The sequence below is a fragment of the Sciurus carolinensis genome, chromosome 3, assembly GCF_902686445.1.
Source record: "Sciurus carolinensis chromosome 3, mSciCar1.2, whole genome shotgun sequence".
NCBI classification, from domain to species: domain Eukaryota; kingdom Metazoa; phylum Chordata; class Mammalia; order Rodentia; family Sciuridae; genus Sciurus; species Sciurus carolinensis.
This window is the reverse complement of record NC_062215.1, coordinates 113940125-113962238: the sequence shown is the minus strand read 5'-3', so window position 1 is coordinate 113962238 and position 22114 is coordinate 113940125. Positions and strand designations below refer to the sequence as shown.

Below are 22114 nucleotides of genomic sequence, written 5' to 3'. Positions count from 1 at the left end.
CACTGTAAAATTCTCGCTTCAGGTTCATGTTTATTTTGCATTTTAGGGCTATAGACAGGCTATATGTCAAAGTGAATTAAAAAAAATATTATATAGAAGAGTCTACCGTAAGTGTTTGACTTGAAATGCTGTAAAAGTCATTATTTTCAACTTTTGAATGTGAACATATTACATTGAAACTTGTGCCACCTGCGCGGTGTGATTTTTTTTTCAGATTAATGAGTGTAAGATTAATTCTGAGAGGCTGCTTTGGATGATAGATTTTGTGTTTCATTTCTACATCTTTGGGTTTGCCTTTTTAAATACCTAGAGAATTGCCCAAATTTGAAGGAACTAATCAGTATTTTGTATTGTCCCCACTGTTTTAGATTGTTTTCATGGTGACTGAGGTAATCAGACTAGGACTTTTAACTTTTTGTAGTTCTGTGCATTTGCTAGGCAGACTTCCTGAGCATGTCCATTAGTGTAATAGTGAATTCATGGGCATATGCTTACTGGTTTGCTTTGCATTGCCTATTTTGGGGGGTCAGGTGGGGGCAGGCAGGACACTTATTAGATCTCTCTACCTCCTAGATGTGATTAGACACAATAGTCGACATCTGTAAGGACAGAAACATGCTGCTTACTTGTACACACGGCAAAATTCTAATAGTCCTGTGCTGTCTGGTAAATCCTGTCTGCTTTATGCAGTGTGGCCCGAAACAGTTGTGTGGTGAGGGAATGCTGGCTGCTAGCCAGCCATTGACTATGAAATCCTGGGTACCTGAGAGCTTATCAGTTCTTTTGCTTTGTAAAAGAAAAAAAGTGATGAAAATGTTGGTAAACTGCCATGAAGGTTTAAGGCTGCTGGAACAAGGAGCCGTGTAATCAGATTGGAAAATGGAGCTTGAGATTCTCTGCATGGAGAGCAGCCGTCTGTGGACCCCGTGAGCCGCTGTGCAAGTGCCCGAGCTGACCACTTTGTTAGCAAATCAGCTTGTTTGCTGCAGCAGCAGGGTGGAAGAGACCAGAGCTTGTGATGGTATGTAACGGAGGGAGAGCTCTCGCATGGCACAATCTAATCAGCTTGCAATTAGCTCAGGCTCTACAGTCACCTTCTTAATTTTCTTTTTTCCCCCTTTTTTGTGTTAATACTGTGCACTTTAAACAATTAGATAAGGGAAGTAATCCTTCAAGCAAATCAAAGCCATCTTTTAATTTTATCACCCTGCTGAAAAAGTATCAGGTGGTCCACTGGTCTTCATCAGATGCTGGGAATTCTACGGCTCGCTGTAGCCTAGAGAGGGGCTTTAACAAAGTGATGTTTAGGATACTCTTTCAAATGTCTTGGCAATGGTGGGGAGAAAATGGAACACCATTTAAACTAGAATCGAAGTTAAAATTGATGGAAGGGGGGATTACAAATGCCTTTTGGTTTATATACAGTTGTAAATACCTTTTGGCTTATATATATAGTGATGCATCTATTTTATTTTTTTAATAACCAGAGGCAGGCTGCCTGTGTGTGTGTGCGTGTGTGTGTGTGTGTATGTGTAGACAGAGATTATGTGTCTATATCACATGTAATATCCTTTATGCTGCTGTTTATTTAGGCATTTCTATGTGGCACCTTTCTGAAGGCTCTGATGACATGGCCACTTGTACTGATAATTCTACTACTTCACCTTTACTGAACTTGATTCACTAAGGTTTAAAAGAACAAGGATATCATTGCTGATCATGGGTGTTACTTGTTAATCCTTTAAAATAAAATTCAGGTCCTTTGGGGGAGAGGTGAGAAGAGCAAAGCATAGATTTGCAAAATCAGCGCAATAGTTTTACATTTTACTTGATTCAAGGACAGTGACTTCTGTAATATTACTTAAAGAAGACACTTATTTACTGAAGCTAAATAAATCATTTAAGAGATATTCTTAAGCAACCTTCTATCAATTTTTCCTCTTTCAGAAAGCTTTTGCTAAAATATTATTCTTGTGCATGAATCTTTGACCACTTATATACATTTTATTAGTTGTATGTCTGTCATGAGGTGGAAATCGGCATTATTTCATCAGTGTTTACTTTAGAAAGCAGTACAGGGAATCATTATTAGAATTTCCTTTTAATGGTTATTAAAGAAATAATTAGAGCACTCTAAGCATTTTTCCTCCATAATTGCCGATTCCTTTCTGGAGGTTGTTTCTGTTAATAAAAATAAACATAGCTATAATGTTATTGATATTTTATTACATAAATATCATATTTGAATTGTCTCCATGTTGACAATATAACAATTTATTTGCCTTACTAAATTGCATAATACTACTAATAAACTGTCTTCTTTCTTTTTTGTCTTAAAAAAATCTTGCAATGTATAACCAAGTGTTTGGTCTCAGCATTTTTTTAACTTAATGAACAGTTCAGAAAGTTTAACCGTCCATGTATTAATGCTGTAAGAGGATAGTGTGACTTCTTGTTTTTCTGTATGTGTTTGATTATGTGCTTTACATTTGTGTTTAGAGGCATGAATTCAGTTTGATAGAGAATGAGAGTAATTAATATAAAGTGCATTTAAAATTAGGTAAGCTTCTAAGTTTGCCTCAGGGTTTTGCTGGTGATTCTGTAATGTGTCCTTTTTTGTGTGTTTTGAACTTTTTTTGTTTTTAATTAAAAAATAAATTAAAAGAAACATACATCACCTACACACATCTTATGCTGCAAAGATTCACTTTATATTCTTCTAGAGGACAAACTCCATTACATATGCACTTACTGTACGTTAGATTGTAAATCTTACAATTTAATGGTAATTCAGTGAGCAGTTATTGCTTCAGTGGCCTTTTTTCTTTCTTTTTTGTCCCATCTCACTTGTGAAATAGGGTTACCCTTTACAAGTGTCACATCCATAGATTCATCTTTTGTACTTTGTAGTTGTTCCTGGTGCATCATTCTTAAGTTTAAAAAAAAAAAAAAAAAAAGGCAGAGCAATGGAAGGACCATGTGGCGGGTGGTGGGTGGGGAGTATATGTTTGTGTGTGTGCATGGTAGTGGGGGCTATGGAATTAGAATTTCCCTGCTAATGCCAGAAAGAGACAGACAGATAGATAAACAGGGACAGAAAGATACATAGAACTCTAACAACAAAACAACCAAGAGGGTTAGCATTAGTTGAATAGATTACTATCTTTTTCTAAATATACATTTCCTCTAAGCTCATTCTCAATCCTACATTCAGTTTTCCATAACAGATTGCATTCTGTGCTTGAATTCTTAGAAGTAGAATTGGTATCTGATTGGTACAAGTCTCTTCACCTTGCTTACGCTGTTAATATTCTTATCCTTTTTGGACAGTGAAATACTTTTTTTATAGAAACAATATACACATTCATAAAGAAATTATAAAGGGATTCTCCTTCTGAAGATAATGAGTTCTCTTCAGGAACTGCAGGTTACATGGCTCACAAATGAGCTCTAAGTGGGGGGATTTAAAGTCCTGCTACAGCATTTAATTTCTTGAGGAAAGGAGTTCAGTTCAAGGTTAGCCTGTTATTGTGGCACTGGCAACTACTTCTCGCGTCCCCGTTCTTCTGCCAGCAGTACTGCACAAAAGGCAGTCATTTTTATTTAATACGTAGGGAGGTATTAATCACTGCAGTATTTTCTTGCAAAAATTTATCTTATCATATTCATTGTTTCACTACCCATGACAATAATAGGTGTTTAATTACTCAATAAGGACCGTTTATAGATTCCATTTTTCCTGTATGCTGGACAAATGGTATTGATTTTGTACTTTGATGCAACATGAAACTGTATTAAACACAATTAGAATTCCAAGGCTGGTAAAATGTACATTTGTTATGGTAACTGGACTTGCTTTGAGAAGCGGCAAGCGTCTTCTAATCCAGGCGATGCCTTTGGAGTAAAATGGTGATGTGATTTTAGTACAGTTCTGCGGTTAAAAATGAATGCTTTTTTCCTCATGATGTGTGTATGTGTGCGTGCGTGTGTGTGTGTGTGTGTGTGTGTATACATGCAAGTGCATGTATGCAGATATTAGTTTTAGTGAAGCATTAAAGAGTTTGTATGAAAAGATTAGAATGGATGTTTCTTTAGAACCAGAAAAGCCATTGCATACAGGTGAATGCTGACTTGGTGTCATCTTGTAATTGTGTCTCTTTGGCTAATGCTATAGGTCTTTATTTTACCAATAAATAAATTATTACCTGGAATGAGGGTGTGAACCATACAAGATGAAATAGCACCTTCATCTCTTGCTGAATTCTGGCTTACCTTCTTTTAAAGTGATGAAGAAGACCTCCAAATACCTATTGTGTCATAATTTAAACAGTGGGTTTTGTTTAAATGGACACTAAATAAAACCCTTTCATTTAGCTGACGTTATTATGTCACAGTCGGGCAGCAAGAAATCTTGTATAGAGCAAAACTCCATCCTGTCTTCCAGCAGTGCAGTCTCCCTGCGTTTTGTTTCACCTTGATTTTGGAAACACATTTCCACCTGCATTTAGCACATCCAAAACCATAATTGGAGAGGACTCTCTTGTTGGTCAGTACATTAATTGTCTATGATCTTCAGTTCTTTACAGATTTATTTCCTGTGGAGGAAGGTCATCTAGCCTTGCCAAAATAAAAAAGCAAAATAAACCAAGGACAGACAAGCAGTTACTTAATCTTTATAATTTCACTAAAGACTAGCTTGTATCCTTGCTAAATCTTACTTTGTGTTTCTTTGCAAGGATCATAGAACTCAGGACTTAAATTTCCAGTTTTGAAAAGTTCTATGGATGACTACCCTTGTCCCTAAAAAAGTAAGGTGGCTCATTGACAAAACTGTTTCTGCATCAGGAGGGTATATTCTTTACTGGGACACTAATAAGCACTATTGGAACATTAACTGATCACTACTTAGGCTTATAATTTTTAATGTTTGTATAGAAGATACAAAATTACAGGAGAGATTTTATAAAGACCTGCCATTTGTTTCATGCACAGATACACCCAGTCAATTGTTTATTAGTTTTAATTGGACATTTCTTATTCAGTGATTATTTGCATTGTTATTTGCCTTATGAACTGTTGTATATAGCATATGTAAACCTTAGCAAAAAATGAGAAAATAAAGACAACAGTTTACATTTAGCTAGTATATTTCTTTCTCCTAGAGCTTTCAAGAGTATGAGAAAAAAATAAATTGATTAGCCTGCCCATTTTAAAACACCTTTCTATTTTTTTTCCTCATAGATACGAGAAGAAAGCTAAGTTTGATTCCGGAAATATGTTTTATATATTTATTTTGCTTTTCAGGGACTGGGCAAATACTGGCAAAAGGGGCTTCTCGGGTAATGCAGTCTGAGGTCTTCCAAGTCCTGTGCAGATAGATACTTTAGCACACAACAGATTGCATCTTGGGTGTACTAGCTGGGTGGGGAATGCTGTAGTTTGTAAGGTAGGACTACACTTCAAGAAAAAATATTGTAGACATTTCGAAGGCTTTGACTTTTCTCCAGCATCCTGAAACCAAGGTTTGCATGATTCTCTGGCCTGGACCCTAGGGCCCTGATGATTCCTTTGTGCTCTCTCCAAATGAACTATTTTGTACTTTCTATTCCAGTTTAAACAAATCATTTATTTATTCAGTAATGTGAGTGTAGGTTTAATTAAGTGAAAGATGATTGCATGAAGTTAGCCAGTTGTAAATTGCATTGCATGAAAAAATGGTACAGAGGCTGTTTTATTACAGAATATCAACTTTTTAGAAAGGCTTTTCCCCTAAAGAGAACAGTCTTGGTTGCTGGAGGATTGTCTGGATTAGAATATTGGCTGCACAGCTCCTTAACTGCAAAGTGATGGACTTCTCTGTGTGGTGCAGAAAGAAAGGTGTCTTTCTAGGGGAGCCCCCATTCTCAGTCTGGCATCAGGTTCCATGAGAACTTAAACTCTAGCATATATTTGAAGAGAACCCATTGCTAGACTCACAGTACCTTGGATTCTTCAAGGAGAATGTATTTTGAGAACTTCACTTTGGTCATCTTGCTTCACAGAAACTTACAATATGTACATGAATAATAAATATAGATTATATGTAGCCACTGCTTTCTAAGCATTAATAGCGTATATAACTTCTGAATGCCATTACCTTCTTTACTGTGTAATAGCATAGTATTTTGTTTGTGGATGCCTTCATAGACTCCAGTATGTTAATCCATCTGCCTAGCTTTTATCTTTTTCTGTCCTTACAGGCTTTACCTTACCTCCCTGCAAACCTGTGCACTGCCCACTTCTTGCTCTGTCCACCGAGCAGTATCCTACTAACCTCACTTTCAGTGGTTTGAATAAAAAATCAATATGACTATTAAAGCATTTGGAACTTTTTAAAAAAGAGAAATAATATTTTAATTACCACTGACATGCCAGTTTGAAGCCCATATCCTCCTTTATGACAGTTCAGTTTAGAAACTACATTGCTTCATTTCAGTAACTTTATTACCATTTGGCTCAGAGATTGCTATTTCGCCTTGGCCACAGATTTCATCAGTTGCCCGGTTCACCTTTGTCCACACTATACTTGTGAAATGACCTCCTCCGTTAGTGCTTGTCAATAGTAAATTGCTATATTCTATGCCTAGAAACACACCAAAGGACGACAACACTTTATTGAATGACTGAGTTTGTACTTAATTTTTTAAAATTAAAACTTAATTGCAACAGTTTTAATTACCATTTAATACTAGTTAATTAAGGCACTGGTTAGGGTCAGCTATCACAGTATTCTTATTGCTAATGTAACATTGGACATGCATAGTATGCAGTTGTCTACATAACAAGTGTGTCTGGTTTTTTCCCCCCTAATTTTCTAACTATTCTATCAAAATAACAATGTGTGAAATGATCAAGGTTCGGATATACTGATGACATCAGATTAATTTTTTTTCCCAGAATTTCCAATGAATAAGTCCCTCTTCACATAAAGCTCTTTTTAGATGGTGAGAAAGTTGCAGTTTGTGATATAAAAAGAATTAGAACTCAAAAATCAAAATCTGACTTTTAAAAAAAATTACAAAAGAAATCTTAAATATAAAATTTTCTTTTAAAAATCATGAAAATAGTGTATTTGGAAGTGTTTAGTGTTTCAGAATATGTGGTTGTATGAAGACTAGATATGTCTCTATGAAACATGAATTTCTTAACTATAAATATATGCCTTTATTTGTTATAACATTTATAAGGAAAGAAAAAATGTCCACTGCTCACCTCTTTTCACACATGGTTTAACTATTTTATCTTCTTAACAAAACTGTTGCCATAAATAGGACAATGTTAAGTTACTTGAAAATTAATGTAAAATAAAAGGCCAGTATTCTTGGAAATCTCATTTTTATGAAATTTAGAGTGATGACAAAATACTGCTATTTCCCAAATGTTATTTCATATGCATTTAGTTTTGGATGAATCATTTCACCAAGATTATTTTACTTCAGTAAAAATTCTTAAATTCCAAATTCCATCTTGTCTGGATTTCTAATCTTTGTTTTTGCTTTGTCTCTACACTCTTTGAAATAACCTGATATCAGTTTACCTACTAGGGAATAAAGTGAGGCTTAAACTGTGGAAGGAGATTACTTTTGACAGATAAAGATGGGAAGCTTGCTTGTTGCTTATTTTCATAATATTCTAAGTGTCCAGAAATAAAAGATGATTGATTGAAATTTTACTTGTAAACAGAAATTAAGAATAATTATATAATAATTGCTCCATTTCAATAATCTTAGGCAATGAAGACAGAAACGTTAAGCTTTCTCTTTCCAGATGTAGCTGATGCTATGACATTCAGGAATATGAAAGTTTCATCGGTATGTTTATACCTTTGGGAATATTTTCTATAATTTTTGTTTGTTTTAGATGAAGTTACTGCTCTAGGGAAAAAGAAACCCTAATAAAATGCTGTGCTTGAAAATAAAATTTTGCCAGAATTTCAGCCAACAAACATTTCCTCTGTGAAGCTCAATAACTAAGATTTCAATGTTACTCTCCCTTAAAAACTGACATTTAGTCTGCATGTGGCTCAGAACATAATTGTATCAAATCAAAAGCATACGCAGTCTAAGTGCAGTCTGTAAAGATGATATGCAGAAAGTCATAATGTGAATTTTTTATTTTAAACAGTGTACTTTAGGTTCACCTCATAAAAAGGAAAATTAGCATACTCTAAACCTGAAACGAATACAGATGTATACAGACAACTGTTGGAATCATGTTTGGATTTATTTTGCCATATATCACTTAAAATTAAGACTAAACAGAACAATTACATTTAATATACAATATTTGAGCAAGTTATTTGTGCTTATTAGTGGCATCACAGTTTGAATAACACTGTTAAGCCCCCAACTTTTCTTAGTTGGTTTCACCTTGTTGAATGTGTGGAGCAAAAGGTTCAACGCATTTCTTCTCATGTGCATAACAGGTACCTACTATTAATCAAAATATAGTTCCTTTAAAAAGAACCCATTTAGAAATAATAATGGTTGGAAATTACCAACACAGAAAATTAGATAAATTGTGGATTCACGTTTCCTGGTAGTAAGTTAAACATTAGAACTGTGAAGTGTAAAGTTTGTGTAGCATTTAACAAGCTTTAGTAGAGCATTAAACGTAACTTATGTGTAATACGCAATACTAACAGAGCTTCACAGAGCCCCAGAGGAAGCTGAAAATGGAATTCAGGATGCTTCAGGCTGTCTAAGATGTTAGGATTATGTTCCATGAAGACTAAAATAAGGGCTTTTTTTGCAATCATGTAAATTCTCCAGATGAAGAAAAATGAAAATATATGGGAAATTCTAGCAACTGAAAAATGCACATGTTCATAAATATGATTAAAATAGATTCTAAGGTTTCCCTTTTTCTGTAGCAGTTGGCATATCTGAAGTGGTTTTTATGTTAAACCAGTTATGTTAGAAAACCAAACATGTGTAGTACCCCCATCTTGTCACCATGTTAATGGAAAAAGGGTTGAGGAGATAAAGGAGAGAAAAAGAGAAAAACTACTATAATTAAAGATTTTGAGTTCTGCTTGAGAGTTAGGGGGAGAAATCTTATATCTTATCTGTTAGGACTTCCCAAAAGAGAAAAAAAAAAAAAAAGGGAGGGAGAGAGATAGCAGAAGAGAGGGAGGGAGTAAAGAAGGAAGGGAAAAAATATAACACCAAACAGAATTTATATAGTGCTCCTTGCTTTACATTTTTTTTTACAAGTGTCCCATGTTATCAACTTACATATTTCATATGTGTGGTGAATGACAACTGGAATTTTAAGAATTGAATCCTGCCTTTATGTAGCAATTAAAGAGTCAAAAACACAGCCTCTCTGGGTCTCTGTGTTTTTTATCTTAAAATGGATGAGTTCCACCTAACTTCTTTTCCAACTCTAACACAATATGAGGCACTAAGTTCCATTCTATGAAGTTCAGTTTGAAAATTTTTAGGAACGTGAAAACTGATTGTGCCACTCAATTTTTCTGGTGGATGTCAGCTGTGCAATAGGAGTGTTGAGCAGTATGTTATTTCTTAGCCTCTAGGAGAGTGTATCCCACACCGTGGACTGCAGACTCCTGAGGAATATTGAACTCCTTGCAAAGGTTTCTCAACATCATAGGTACTCCAAATGTATGTTTGTCACATATGTGATCTACAGGTTTTTGGATATATGTGGTGTCTCATGGTTAGGATAAAAAATACATCCATTTAGAAGTGTTGCAAAGATGTCACAAATTTACCATTATTCTTAATCATCACTTTCTCCATCAGTGGATGCTGAAAGCAAAATCAATATTTTGAATCTATGAGGGTTTTTTAAAAAAAATAGTATTAAGAAGGTTGAAAATCTTTTGTACTCACTGGAAGTACATTAATTATACATAATTTGAACAATTAAACATTGCCTTGGAAGATGTGCCATTAAATTTTTCCAGTATCTTTGAAATATTTTATTGCATTTGAACACCCTGTTGAGGTTATATGGCTACATTTCCAGCCAGAGTGTTTGAAATGTTTCTTTCGCTTATTGTTAGTAGTTGATAAATTCCTTCTATGGGGAATAATTGCTATTCGTTGAACATTTACAAGGCACTGTGTATGTGACTGTTTCATGGTATGTATATGTATGTCTGTGAATAATTATTCCCATCTTGTAAATTAATATATTAAGGCAATAATGCTTCTCTTGCCCTCATAGCCATTGGTATAACTGGGAGTCAAAATTGGACTACATAGCAACACCAAAGTCCATGCAGGGCCTGTGGCAGAAATTTATTTCAGATTTAGCCACAGTGTACAAAGGTCCATAAAGAAATGCTTGAGACTTACAGTGCATGTTCCAAAACTGACGTGTCATCATCATTACAGAATTGCTTCATTATGCCTCAGTTTACCCAATTTTAAGATAGAGAAGCATTTTATCATTTAATTTTACTTTTCTTGCCTGGATAATGTGTGAATTAGTTAATGCTTATAAAGAAGTGATTTGATGAGGGGAAAGCTCTATCTAAATGCTAAGTATTATTTATTATTCATGTAAGCATATTACTGTACCCTTCAATCACCTTTTTTTGGATGTTTCAAATGGGCAATTACTGTCGCTTTGTGTAGAGCTTTTAAAATTTTTAATTTAAATTAAAAGTTAATCTAATTTAGGGAAAACTCTGCCAGCTGGAAGGGAACATGGATTTTTTTTCCCTCCCTTACCAAACAAAACAGCAATTCAGAATAGATTCTCTTTTAATATAGTAATGTGGGTAGGCTTTCCTGGGCTAGCGGTATTAGGAAGGAGGGCTAATTAGTAATGGCTGCTTTGTAATGCTGGTAATCTATGTGTTAGGATTAGTGCTGATAATAGATCTGATTAGGGGGAATTAACTGATATTTAGAAGGATGGAGATTCTTTTGTGTATGAAATCTCCATTTTGGGGGTACAACCTATAGCTGGAGTGGCTGAGTCCTTGAAATCACGTTAGCATGGCTTGCCCATAATACAGTGCTCATATGTGAGTCAGGAAGCAATGAGGGTCATTTGAGCTCAAGAAGACCTTTACTTCTTAAGGCCTCACTAAGGAGCCTACAAATAGTGAAAATCAGAGTTCAAAGATCAGAAATGTCAAGTATGCTTTAGAAGGGGAAGGCATATTTACCTGAGCTCTTCAGTTAACATCCAGCAATCCTTGATGGGAAAATCCAACTATAGCTCTCTCCTTCCCCTGCCTGTTGACACAAAAGTAACTTGTCTTCATTTGAAGAGGGAAAGTGGAAAATATATCATTTAAAAAGTCACTACTGTCTTAATTCCTCCTCCTACAAATCTGCATACTCAACCTTCCTTTTAAAATAAACCATATTAAATATTCCCTGGCACTATTAAATTTTAAGGAAGTATGCTTAGAAATCAAATTATTCATTTGTACAGTTTCAGTTGCTCAGCAGTATCATTAAATCCTCTGGAGTGATTCCAGTCCCATAAAAATTAGGGACCCCTCTACATTGTTTCTATATTCAAATGGAAATCTTTTTGCAAGTTAGTAATTAAAGTATTTAACCTCTCTCTCCCTCCATTTATTAGAAAACTCTTTTTCTTTATTTTTTCAATTACGAAAAACTGCTAAAGCCAATCAAGCATTTATTTTGATAAACCGCTTGTAACAGTCTTAGCTAAATTCTGCAAATACAAAAAAAAAAAAAAAAAAAAAAAAAAGAAAAGAAAGAAAGAAAGAAAAAAAGAACACTAAATAATCACCCTGAGCAGATTTTGCGGAGACCTTGCTCAACCTGTTCTGGGATAATTATGCCAAGCTTTTAGTATGGGGCAAAGGAAAACATAAAATTAAGGCATGAAAGAAAGTCTACCTATTTTGAGAAAATACTGGGATAATTGGTACTCTTTTTATTACCACTTTATTATAGAAAGATGTTGTCTTGCCACGAAATATGGGTTTGCTGGAATGACATAGTTCTATGTGGGGATGAGAGAATTTCTATATTAGATGGATTGATTTAACATGTAATAAAAATAGCAAATGCTAAATAGTGAATTGCTAAATAGTCAAATTAGAGTTCATTATTTAAATGACTTTTTTTTTCTTTTTAATCATATGATGTTTATAATTTCTTTGTTTCAGACAAGTACATTACATGGACCTTGTTTGTGCTTCAGCAAAGCCCCCCGTCACCTTCAGAGTAGCCTTTGTTTTGGAGCTACAGCCATAAACTTTTTGAGAAATGAAAACAACAGAAATGGTACCATCACATGCAGGGTGCTAGGAGGAGATGGCGATAGACAGATTCACAATGTTATAAATGGTGGTGATATGAAATGTGACCCTGATAATGGTTATATGGTGCTTTGGAAATTTACCTCTTTTATAGACTTTGCCCTTTTCTATGTGCGCTGACACTGAAGAGTGTGCCTGAGCAAAAAGATCTGTTTTTCTTTTTACATTATCAGGGGTCTGTCCAGGTTTAGTGGGACCTAAAGCTTATACCACGTGGGGACCCTGTTTTAAGAACAACAGTACAAAGTTAAAATAGAAAACTAGGTACAGGTATTGAATGGGGCCAATGCTTATATTTCTGAGGACCCCTGAAGAATCAGCTTCATTAAGCTTCATGGTAGATTTGCCTCTGCTAATTCCATACCTGTCATTGAAAATGCATATTTGAAGGCTTCATTTTGATGAGGTTTATTAGATTTCTCCCAGTAAATATTCATAGTTAGAAGGACAAGATTGGTTCTACTTTTAGATATTTTGATAAATACTACTTTCCTAGCACTAATGTTCCATATCACAGGGATCGTGGGCAAGGTTGCAAAATTTGAATGACTTAGTTTCAACTATTAAAAATTATACACCTCTATTTATAGACAGTGTTTGCACTTGACAGGGTTAAACTCTTTGATCAAATGCTGACTTGTGTGGAACTCATATTTAAGTGTCATATTAAAGAAGTCATGAAGGAGAGACCAGAGTTGAATAGAATTCTTGAAAATCTTAATAAACACGGGGACATTAGTAACATCAGCTAAAGTCCCCATGTTTATTAAGATTTATTAAGCGGAGAAAGGTTGGTTAGTGGGAAATGATTTCCGAGGGAACTGAAAAGTGCCTTCACTTCCTTAGTGTCATAGACCCAAGTGGGCAACCACATTCCACTTCTTACTCTGCTAGGAACTGGGGATGCTAAGGCTATAGTGACATCTCTCGTAGCACTTTAGTTCCTAGGGGTTCATTGGCAAGCTCCACTGACTTGTTGGTGTCGTCACACTCTAAGTATCTGGCTGCACCAGATATTCACATTTGATATAGTCGCTATTTGTTCTCTTCTCTCTAGATCATGCTGTGAATCAACAGATATTTACTGAGTGACTTTATAATAGCATTTTGCTTTGGATAACTGCTTGAATTTTGTAAAATTTTGTAACATATTTTTGTATCCTCCCTTCTCACAATTCACAGACATAAACTGAGTCGATGCTGTAATTCACATTTTACAGAAAACAAAACAGGTTAGGAGACATGGTCCAGGTCATACATTGAAATGGCAACAGGATTTGAATTCTGACATATTGACACAGAAATTTCTTTTTAAATCATGTCCCCTAACTTGCAATTTATTAGGAGAGATGAGAAATATAATAAATAAATAAATATATAAAATAATATATAAAATATATAAACATAATATATGATATAAAGATATAAATAATATATAAATAAATAAATATATATATATATGTATATATACACACACACATACATACATATATTCCTCTGGTGATAACTATGCCCTAAGTAGGCATTAAGAAGCTGTCCAAAGGGTCCAGTGGAGAGTTGCATATCAAGTGAGAATTTCATAAATATGCATTAGTTGTGCTCAGTCTATAACTGCTGGGCACCTAAAGAGTGTGGTACACCGTAAGAGCACTATATTAAGTGATGACCATGACTGCGAGTTGTTCTGAGCCTGTTTCAGTGAGAAGACAGAGCAATCAGAGGGAAAGCCATCAGTTGTTTTAGATCCCTGACTTCTTTCCACTTTCACAAAATGTGATCCTATACTCAGCAACATTTCTTATTCTCAAATGGAACATCTTCCCGTGCCACGCTATTCTATTTCCCTCTTCCAATTGCCTCCATTGCTTGTAACCTTGACTGAACTCTTCCCTTTCTGCTTTCTCTATAAATCTGCTAGTCACCACTCCCACAATATAGCCTATTTATGACATTGCTGCAGCCCACTCTCTGAGTTCTGGATTTCATCTTCTCTCATCCAGGCTGATGTGTTCTGAAACTAGAGCTTCCAGACTTCTGCGTTCTCACAGTGGTAACTGCCACAAACGCTGTTTCTTGTTATCCTATTACACTATATTTCAGAGCCCTGCCCCAGTGTCCCTCTTCCTCCTTTCTCCAAGTGAAACTATTCAAAGACCTCATTATTCACATGCTTCCAAACCTGTACCTTTAACAGTATTCCCAGTGATTGGAATCACCTCCTTTTTTGTGTGTGAGTTAGACAGGAAAGTCTGTCTATCTGATGTCAGTATGGTGAAGTTCTTTCTTCAGTTTATTCCATTTCAAATGAACAAAAAGGGTTCCCTCCAACCTTAAAATAGAAGCAATGTCAGCAGCTCACTAGGTGCATGTCTGCTATAAAATGAGAATATAAGGAATGATTACTTTCCTATATTTTAGAGACTATTTCAAACTCATAGTTTGATTTAAAGACCAGAAGTCGGGTCCACCCCTTGGTGGTGGGGTGGTTCTTCTTCAGCTTCTATTTCCTTGTGTCTCCTCACCTCCCTGGAATTTCATATAGTCAAAGAGTAACACATAAAAGTAGCTGGTTCTTAAGCGTAGGTGAACTGACTTGACAGACTGGAAAATGCAATATAAGTAACCCAACTTTTTAAAAAAAGATTTTAGAAGTACCAATGTAATACTGAATTTTTGGAAATGTAGTTCACACAGACACCATAGATATTTGAAATACAACTTTAAACTATCTTCCTGTGTACCCTTAGCATGGATGGCTGACAGCATCCCACATAAAATTTTGGAACAAATTATCAGAATATTTGGAGGGAGTCCATTTTAAATACTACACAGTTATGCAATTAGTATTTTAAATAAGATAAGTATGATAAATATATGGATTTCTGAAGTTAAATTATCAAACAAATCTATACAGTTTATTAATATCTTCCATTAAAGTGTCTTTAAAGAAGCATTCTATAATAAGTTTACAGCTCAAAATTAGATGTAGTGAAAAGTTATAAGGATAAACTATGACTGAGCATGGTTTTCATACAGTTTCTTGAATATCAGATATCTCTGCTACACTAAGTTAAGTTACCTAATTTGCTATAGAAAAACTATGTGCGGCTATTTGGCAATAGTTATTCTATTTGAAAATTCACAACAGATTCTATTAATATTCCTTTCTTAAACTAATATAAAACTTTAATTCAATCTTAAGTTTCTTCTTGAATAAGATTTTTGCAAACTCCTGTTCTCAGGAAAGATGTTATCATTAGAAGGTAATAGTGAATTTTTGCTTCATTATTTTTAACATTTTTGAAGGATGTTCTAAATGTAAAACATATGCAAAATAAGAAAGTGCATTTATGTGAACAGTTAATTACTCCAAGACACTTGGAATGCCCAACCTTTGAAAAGATAATAATCTAAAATTCTAATATTTTATTTGGCTTGTTAGTTTTTGATGTTGAGATCTTATATAATAAAGAAGCGTTAGATAGCTGTGTGATTCTGAATGTGTAAATTGTTGATAGGCCATGTTTTTTAAAAATTGGTATAAAATGACATTTTGGGTTCTGTGGTTTCTAAAAGTTACTATGGTTTTTTTAAAAAAAAAAATTCATCTTCTTTCCATAAAGTTGAAAATATCTGTCAAAACTAATTCTTCCTGGTTCTGTCCTGACAACTAGAGACCTCTTGATTTGTGCGTTGTGAAATTTGTGTTCACGAAGTTCCTTCATTTAGAAAGTTCCTACTGCCTGGCTATTGTTGGATTCCCTGTAGATATGCTTTCCCTCCTTTATTCCCGTAGGGTTCTCTGTGGCAAGTTTAGGTACATTCCTTTCTTGAGGCTAGGGGAGGTTTCTCCCCTCCCCAGGGCGCCAGTGAAACTCTCCATTACTTTGTCAACGGCAGACAAGCCTCAGGAGAAAGGCGATTTTTTTTTCCTCCCTTTTTAGAGCCCAGTTTTCTTCGCGTGTATTTTGTTTCTTCTCAGATAAAACAAGAAAACTTTATTTTCAGGCCTCCTTCTTAAAAAGCATCCTTCCTGCTGACAGGAGCTTATAACATCTAAAATGATTTTATACGACACAATACTGGAAGGCCTCCATGTGAAAATTCAACATCTGCAAAAGTTTGTCTGCAAGCCATTGAAAGGTAGAATGTAGGACCGCACAGAGGGGCTATTTTCATTGTTTAGGTCTCCTGTTCAGTCTACAGAGTTCTGTTTGTTTGCTTATCTGAATTGTGGTATTAAGAGACTTTACCATCTATTATGAATTATGCGTATTCAGTTTCCAATTAGCAAGGAGCCAGCAGGGGATGTGGAGTCTTCTGTGCCCATGCTGGCTCCCCTGGTGGGAGGGGGAACTGCTGCTCCCTCTGTGCTTGGTGAGGAGATCTTGGAAATAAGACCCGCATTGTTCAGCTTCAAGGCTTCCTTGTCCCCTGGAAGAGTAGTGTTAGGACCCAGGGAAAGACTCCAGGGAGGGGGCTTTGGCTGGAGGGCGTGGAGGAAGGAGCAGGTAATGAACACAGATTGTCTAGGTCTTCTGTCTTTCTTCTTTCCTAGTTTGCCCTCTTGCAATCACGGGATGGGCTGTGGAGGGCTTCCCAGGGAAGATGGGGAGAGAGCAAGATATCTTTACTCCTAAACCAAAGCCCTATAGGTTGGGGAAATGAAGAGTTCCCTTTGATAAAACTTGAAAATGAGCCTCCAGGAGGTTAAATAAGCTGCTTATAGTTTCACAGCTAGTAAGGGGAGAGGCAAAATTCCAAAGCATGTCTTTCTCATTCCAGAGCTCCTGCTCTCAGGCTACTGCCTGGTGTTAATGGACAGGAACAGAGGGCCATTTACCTTTCTCTTTCTTTAGCTCTTCTAAAGGTTGTAAGAAAGTGGAAGTGGCAACAAAGATTAGAAGAGATTAGAAGGAGAGATTAGAAGAAGGAATAAGGAAAAATACCAATAATAAAATTTATCAAGCACATGGGATTGCTTATTTAATGTGCTTTGTATATGCTGTCTTCTATAAAGCGTACCTCAGCACCGAAAGGTACTGCTATTTGTTTAATAGGGGGGAAATAGGTCCAGAGAAAGTCCTTTACCTAGTATCCCATAACCACTGTGTTGTGGAACTGTGATCCGAAGCCGGAGCCATGAGATTCCATAACCTGTGTGCTGGCTCCTCTTGCCTTTTTATCATCCCTCTTGGTCCACCATCTCTGCCAACCCAGACTGGGAGAAGTTTGGGCCCTGGAAGGAGGATGAGGGTGGTACTTAGGAGGCATTTTGGCTGTTCCTGTTTTAGGCAGGAGGCAGCACCTGCTTCCCTACTTGGTGTGTTTCACCTTTTTCCTTCCTGCTGAAACCCAGACAGCCTGACCTCCTTCTGAGAAGACCACTGTGGACTTACTCTGTAGAAGCCTGTCCAGTGACTCCAGTGGCTGGAGGTTTATACATAAGAAATATGTACGTGGTGGCGAGGGTATGCTGCCCCATTATTAGTAACACTAATTTTTTTGATATGCAAACATAAACAGACATAGAACAAATCTTCTATAAATGGGACCTAGATAAAGGAAGGATTAGTGTAATTAGGAAGATGTGATTGTCAAGTAATGGGTCTGGTTTTCCTCCCTAGCTTGTGAAATCTAGCATGTTACTTAATAAGCGTATTTTATAGGGTGAGGCAAACAGACTTATGAAGACAGAATCCAGTGACATGGGCATTAGATATGAACAAACAAACTAATGAGATATTAAATGGTTTCATATCTGAGTGTCACAGTTTAAGACTTTTAGGATATTTAAATACATAAACACCCTTTGCTAATTCTAAGTTGAATGAATTCAAACTCTTACAATATTATTTGTCTGATATTCATTCAACATAAAAGCTATCCTCTTGTCAGTCTCAAAGGAATTATTCCCTGCTTTGTATGGTACTCCTTTTAAAGGGACTGTGTCCCTGTGTATGGATCCTGGGCTGTTTGTGGGGAGGCAGACACATTCATAATCCTGGCACAAATGAGCTTAATGCTGTGTCCAGGGAAACATAGGACTCAAACAGGAGACTAAGGTTGGATACAGGTTCCATGACTTTACCTTGCAATATTGGGCATTTCTTTTAATCCTCTGTATCTGGTTCAGTGTCTCTAAAATGGGATAATAATGTTCTCTCACAGGGTTATTAGGAGGGTTAAATGACAGTGTGTGTGAATGCTTCTGCACTCTCTATGGCACTTTGGAGATTCTCTATTAATTGTTGAATCTCAATATAATATGTTGGGAAAAGAGACGATATACTGCCTGCATACTTAGAGCAATTTTTTCCAAGACAGTGACGTTAGAGTTGGAACTTAAGTATTAAGAGATTGTGAGATAGAAATAATTGCAGAATAACAGAGCTAAGTAATAAACTGTTTCCTTGTTTTCTACTCTATCTCAAGGGTACCGGGAAATACTCTGAGGTTCAGAAATACCTCACCAGATTTCATACTAGTTTTGTTGAACTATTGAATTGTGATATAACACCTAACATCTGTTCTTATTAAGAACTGTCTCTTGCTAAGAAAAATACTGTTATTATTAACTGTCTTCTTCTTTTTGGAACACAGTTTTCTTTTAGTGTCTTTACTTGCCTTCTTCATTCAGGCAACATATATTAAGAATCCAAGATGTGCTAAGCATTATGCTGGGTGGGGAAAGGTCTCTGATTTTGAGGAACTTGTAGTCAGTTGGATGTACAATATGTGAACAAGTAAATTACTGGATGAACTGGTAAGTGCTTTACGCGGACCATATATCTTATCGACCTAGGATAGTAACAGCTTATGCATATTGCCCTGAAATAATTACCGATAGTCTTCTTTTATCTTCAGATATGTCCTGGTTTAGACAGTTAATTTTATGGTTACATGAAGTCTATGTATAGAATGAGTGCTTATTGAAGGAGATGGCAAACTTTAAGGAATCAAGCATGATTTTGTTTGAAAAGGTGATATTTACCCCGAGAGACTTGCTGCTGAGAGAAGGTAGGTAGAGGGAGTAAAGAAGGGCATTTTTCATCAGCTAGAAATGTAGGAAGGCCTAAGTAGTCAGGGACAATGACAAACCAAAAATCCCTTGTGGCTGAAACATTGTAGAGTAGGGGATAGTAATTTGAGGTGAAGAAGGATATAGTTTGGACCTTTGGACCTTTTTTTTTTTTTTTTTTTTGCAGTGCTGGGGATTGAACCCAGGGCCTAGGTGCATGCCAGGCAAGCACTCTACCAACTGAGCTATATCCCCAGCCCTGGACCTTCTTGAAAGTGATAGTTTATGTCAAATGAGAAGGGGAAACCAAACTCAATGAAGGACAGGGTAGATGGGGGCTTGAGAGGCTGAAGGAGGTGGTATGTACACTGTCTGGTGCCCAGGAGAAAGGGCTAGTCTGCTAGATGGAAAGGCTAAGAGAGTGTCTACATAGAGTAGTTGCAGGGTAAGGTTGGGGTAGAATCTAACCTGACAATTCTTTATTTGATGAAGTAGAAAGATCAGGCACAGCTGCTAAGGGGCTGGCTCAAGCTTTTGCTCTTAATATAGTTAATAATTGTGTGTAATCTTGACAAAATGGTTTCATTTTACTAGTGGGGGACTAGATTGCTATTCTCTGTTTTCATCCATTTCTAAGATATTACAGTTCATTGTTTTATCAAAATATTGTGAGGTGCCAGTTACTTCATCTTCTACCCCCAAATCCTGTAACTCCATGCTGCCTCATCCTGCAAAAGAGGATTCCATGGCAAAGTAAATTTGGGTCACAGTTAAGCAGGTTTCTTTCCATAGTAGCTCTCAGAGTCTCTAGAATGCTAGTGTGTATTACGAATTTGAAGTGGAGGTTATAGTATATGATGATCCCCAGACAGATTTAACTATATACTCTAGTTTTCTATAGAACATACTACAGGAAACATTTATCTAAGCATTGACTCTCCTGTGTAGTTTGTAAAAAATTCTGTCCCAAGTTAGGATGGCAAAATGAATATTTCCAATGGATATTGTTTATAGTGAGCCTGGATGTTTTTTTTTGAAAATGACCTATTTCCTTCCAATATCATGAAACAAACAGCTACTATCAATCCTGGGTATACAGAATAAGAACAGGAAAAAAAAACATGTAATTCTGTGTAAGCATGAGATGGAAGCCATGGGACCCTCCAGCTCTTCCTCTGAACAAGCTGAAGAGAAAGTAAAGAAAGGCCAAGAAGGCAAGTACTATGTTACCTGGATGATTTTTAGAGTAGCAAAACAGCTAAGAAAAGTAAATACAGAAGAATGAGACTTAAATTTTGCTGATGTGTCATTTAGATGATTTCTGGTTGACAGTATCATCTAACACTTCTATTTCTTATCACTTCAGATACATTCTAATATGATATTTAGTATATTGTTTTAAAAAGAAAAAAATACCTCATTGGCCATAATGGGTTTCTTCTGGGGGTGGGTAAGGGGAAACTTTATTTTTAGTAGTATTTCCTACCATAACTCGCATAGTTCTTTTCCAGTCCTCTTTTCTAACCTGAATGGTTATTTCACATTTTGTTTTTGTATCTGTAGGTTGCTTTAGTTGACATAACCACTCTAATTTTGGTTCCTTTAGATTATGAGCATTGTAAGAAGAGTTCTTCTCCTGAAACTAATGTTTTATAATACTTTGTGAAATGAGTGTGCAATTTCAGCGGATACAATTTATTGTTCTATTCATTCACCTGTTTTTTGTTCGTTTTTTTGTTTTTTTAACTGTAAGAGCTACTGTTTAAGCACTGTGCTAGGTGCTGAAGAACAAGAGAATATACAAAGTCTCTTTCACATTTCCATCCTTCTTGAGCTTGTAGTTCTTCCTTGGAATTCAACCAACCCCAAGCTCTTCTGGACCTTTCAGCTGAACACATACAGAATCTCTCTCTCTCTCTCACACATACAACGTGCTTGACAGGATCAAGAGCCTGCACCAGTCGTGGAATCGCTTAGAGGATGAGACAAAAGTCAGTGGGATTTGCTTTCACTTGGAAACTAGAGGTGTGGTTTCAGGTGGTTCGTGACCAGTTCACACAGCTCTGGTTCACTGTGCCCTGTTGCTTTGAGTTGCCTTCAGTTTCCTTAGTTGAAAATGGGTCATGGGAAGATGCTGAAGCTGCTTAAAGGAAGTACTGGGGGCTGGGCTCCTCCTTCTAGAACTGGAATTCTTTCAGGGATCACACATTGCGTCCAGGTTCAGCAGAATGTTGCACACACATGTGACTACCTTTACGTTTTCTTCACAGATTCTTAAATTGTATTTGCCTTCTTGTCTCCCTCACTCTCTCCAGCACAAAGGTCATAGGTTTCATTTGATTACATTTTGGTTCTCTGTTAAACTAGGCTAGGTCACCTTGCTCCACATAGCTATTTAGATTTGCTCATTTGTTTTTTTTTTTTTTTTTTTTTTTTTTTCTTTTAACATGTCTGCTGTTGAAAGTTAATGCTTTCTCCTTTTATTTCCACAGACTAGATGTCAGAGGACATAACATTAATAGAAGTCTGTCTCCCCTATTACCTTTTCAGGAACAGACTTTCACATCCCTTTAGGAATCATCATTTGCAGTAAGAAGAGACATATAGTAGATGGACAAAATATTTTAAACTACTTTTTCTAATTCTTTCATTGCTTTTAATTTGAATGGTCTCATTTAATTAAGGATACATTATTAACCTCCTTCCATGCACAAAAATAGATTGTATTTTAAACATGAGATGCTTCTAGTTCCTTAGAAGAAAATACATTTGCT

General features: G+C 36.0%; 1 protein-coding gene across 2 annotated transcripts in view; it reads left to right on the top strand.

Moving 5' to 3' along the window:
• Fign (fidgetin, microtubule severing factor) overlaps window positions 1-22114 on the top strand; it is a 119994-nt gene that overhangs the window by 21043 nt on the left and 76837 nt on the right. The window lies entirely within an intron of this gene.